The 3911-nt window shown below is 33.9% G+C and overlaps 1 pseudogene; it reads right to left on the bottom strand.

Annotated features, from left to right (window-relative positions):
- Positions 1-263: 263 nt before the first annotated feature.
- Positions 264-3006, bottom strand: LOC106344610 (annotated as a pseudogene).
- Between the last annotated feature and the right edge of the window lie 905 nt (positions 3007-3911).

Here is a 3911-nt window from a genome sequence, read left to right as displayed (position 1 = left end):
TTTTTATGTTTTTGTAATTACGTATTAACAAGTATTGAATGAAATTAAATTTAAATGTTTTAGAACTAAATATATGTTTTACATAAATTTAATTTTATTTTGTAAATTTAACAGAAAAAATCAAATATTAAAGATGAAAAATAAAGAAAATCATTATTAAAATAAATAAAATTACGAGAAAATAAAATAAAATACAGTACATTAATAAACACACAACATAAATAATAAAACACACATAGTTTAATTAGTGCAATAAATTTAACTCAAAAACTAAAAAATCTCTTCAACGACAGAACATTCCAAATTTGTCTCATGTGTTTGACTAGATCTGCTTGCAATTCATGATGTACACTGGAATCACGCAACTCCAATCTAGCACGTACATGATTTGCAAATGCATGTAGCACTTCAGTCGAGAATGGTTGTTGTACATTAGACACATTAGCCTCTGATTGATCATAGTCGGTCCACAGTTGAGCATATGTATCTCGTTAATCTTCAACAATCATATTATGCAATATGATACATGATCTCATTTAATAGCCAAAACGGAAATGTTCCACATGCGAGCTGGTTCGCGAATGATTTTAAATCGAGCCTGCGAGACTCCTAATTCACGTTCGATGTCCTTCCGGTAACCTCTTGAACTTGTGCAAATAACTTGTCCGGTTCACTTTGAGGAAGCCTAATATATTTAATGAAAGTAGGATAAGAAGGATAGATACCATCAGCCAGATAATACTCCATATTATACGGACGTTGGTTCACGAAGAAGTTCAATCTTGGAGTATTTCCTTGTTCAACATCATTGAACACCGGTGAACGATCCATAACATTTATATCATTTAATGTGTTGGACATCCAAAAAAGCATGTCAGATCCATAGATCATGGGATGGAACTACTTCAAGAATAACAGTGGTGGTTCTCTTATCTCCCCGAGTAAATAGTCATTCCCACGCTCTAGGATAATTTTTTAATTTCCAGTGCATACAATCAATACTCACAATCATCCCCGGAAACCCTCTTTTTCACTAACATGCAAAATTCTCTGCAGGTCATCTTAAATTGAGGCTCTAAGATACATTTGCTCGTACAATTGTATGATTCCTTTACAGAATCTACGCAAGCACTCCAAAGCTATAGTACCTCTAATTTTGATGTATTCATCCACCGCGTTGGCTGCAACATCATATGCTAACATTCACATGGTTGTGGTACATTTTGGTAATGGAGATATACTTTCTTTATTAGTTGCGTCAAATCGTTGGGTGAAGTGGTCATCACTGCTTGATAGGTCCCCAGCAATCCGGAGGAGGAAAACATGTTTTCGCATCCGGAATCTCCGATGAAACATTGCATCGTCATATGTAGGTTGATTGGAAAAGTAGTCGTCAATCAGTCTTTGATTTGCAGCTGCATGATCTCTCTTGAAATATCTTCTCTTGCTACTAGATGGATAGTCTTGCTTTATTTTTTGTCGACGCTCCCTAAAATGGCTGAGGATATACCTCTCTACAATTTCATACTACCTTTTGTAAGCTTCGATATCAAGAACAAATTCTGATGGATCCATTGAGAATGTTTTAATAAGTTGAGATTATTGTACATTTACATCAATGAAATAATGAGTCCCCCATTTATAGGAAAATGGAACCAACATTATTAAACCATGGTGAGTGGTTGGAGGATAAGATTGATGAAAGTCATGTAAACTTGACAACATTATTAAAGCATGGTGAGTGGTTGCAGGATAAGATTGATGAAAGTCACGTACGCTTGGCAACATTATTAACGCATGGGCACACTTGACAAAATTATTAATATGTTGAGTGGTTGGAAGATAGGATTCTCTTATGGACACTTGACAAAAAATTTAAGGATACTTGACAGCATTATTAAAGCATACTGAGTGGTTGGAGGATAAGATTCTCTCAATAAAAAAAGAAAGACACATATTACATTATTAAAAGAGAACGTGACAAACAAACATTATTAAAGAGAACGTGACAAACAAACATTATTAAAGCATAGAGTGACATGATTCAAACAAGCATATAGTGACATGATACAGACAATCCACTTGTGAACATAATTAATTTTCAAATAATTTGTGGCTCAATTGTTAGAACAGCTCGTTGCTCTGATTATTGAGATGTTCATTTTCACTTAGCTTTAACCATGTCTTCATTTTCTTAGCCCGAGTCTTTTCTTTCATCAACTGGTTTGCCTCTTCTTGCCTTTGTGTTGCCTCCTTTCGTCTTTGGTTTGACTCCTCTTGCAACATGGCTAGTTTTTCCAAGCGTTCCAATTCTTGCGCCTTGATTTGTTTGTGTTCAATAAAATCTTCATTGACCACTTCCAAAACTGCACCCTTACCTTTCTTTTTGCTTTTTTATTCTTAGCAGCATCCCTCCCCACTGGACGAGCACTGGATTCTACAGAGTTGGAGTCACTAGCATCACTTTCGTGAGCTCTTTTAGATCCACTACTTCTAGAGCCAGTATTTCCTTCTACCTGGCTACCATAACGCACTGACAACGAGCCATTTTAACATTAAATTGAAATGCCCATCCTTATCACCTGAATATAGCTCTTGTGCTTTTGCCTATACATCATTCTCCGACCATTAGTTTTGTTGCAGATGCTTAGCATTATCGTAAGCACCGATCCATTTCTCCAATATTTTGTTTACGTAGTTGAAATGATTTCTGCAGGATATCAAATCACGTGTAGGATCAAATGAGCAATGCTCATTACAATACTCAGCAATTTTACCCCAATATGCATCACCTTTTTGGTTTCTGCCAACAAAGATGTATGTTCCATATTTAATCCACCCACTTAGTAACACCAAATTTTGCGCAGTCATCCACTTGGGGCTTTTCTGATGAGTAGAAGTTGAATCTTCTGCATTTGGAGTGGCTTCATTAAGACCGCTCATACCACCAAGAACCATTTGTGTACAAAATTCAGGAAATTCATCTGCTCCAACATTTGGAACAATTTCATTACCATGTGAAGTAGACGTTTACCATGTGAAATAAACGAATAAGAGGGTGCTTGAGATGAATTTGGCATCATCAATCCATAATTTGGAGGACAGTTTGGAACCACTGATAGCATGAAGAAATTTGGTTAATAACCATAATTTGGTAAATGTTGGGGTTAGCTAGAAGACTGATTTTGAAATTGATAGTTATTAGAATTTGGATAGTTAAAAGGATAATTAGTAGAATTGATAGTTATTGGGATTTGAAAAAGAAGAAAATATATAAACAAAAGTTTGTTGTAGACTAATAGAAAAATTATAGTGGAAAGAGATGACTTTTTTTCATGTGTTCAAATCATATGAAACATATCTCTATTTATAGAGAATGAGAAATAATGAATTTTGATGTAAAAATAATTTTTAAAAAAACAAAAGTTTAAGAAATAATTGATCTCAACTAATTGAGAGGAAAAAAACAAATAAGAAATTTAAGTGGCTACTGGTTTTGTGACACATGGCTTTTGTGGGGGTCCAATTTTCTTTATATTCAACGATTCAACATTGTTGAATTCTTTCAGCTATATTGAATACATGTAGGATTCAATTTCTTTTTCAATACACCATATCACATTTTCAACTATTGAATTATAAAATTCAATAAGAATTATAAGTAGTTTAATGTCTCGAGACATTAAATACCAATTACCAAATCAATATTTTCCAATCCAATGAGATACAATCAATCATAAACTATAATCCTTGTAACTTAATAGGAAAATGTGTTCTTACATACTCCTAACTCATTTATGGTGATTTTCCAACAATACATGGAGATATGTTGGAAGTTTACTTGTAAGTATGTTTTCCTGATCAGTTTTGGAGCCACAAAATTTTGTGTATCACACTCTTAATTAACACAA

Source organism: Brassica oleracea, chromosome C5 (assembly GCF_000695525.1).
Source record: "Brassica oleracea var. oleracea cultivar TO1000 chromosome C5, BOL, whole genome shotgun sequence".
Classification (NCBI taxonomy): Eukaryota; Viridiplantae; Streptophyta; class Magnoliopsida; order Brassicales; family Brassicaceae; genus Brassica; species Brassica oleracea.
This window is presented reverse-complemented; position numbering and strand designations above follow the sequence as displayed.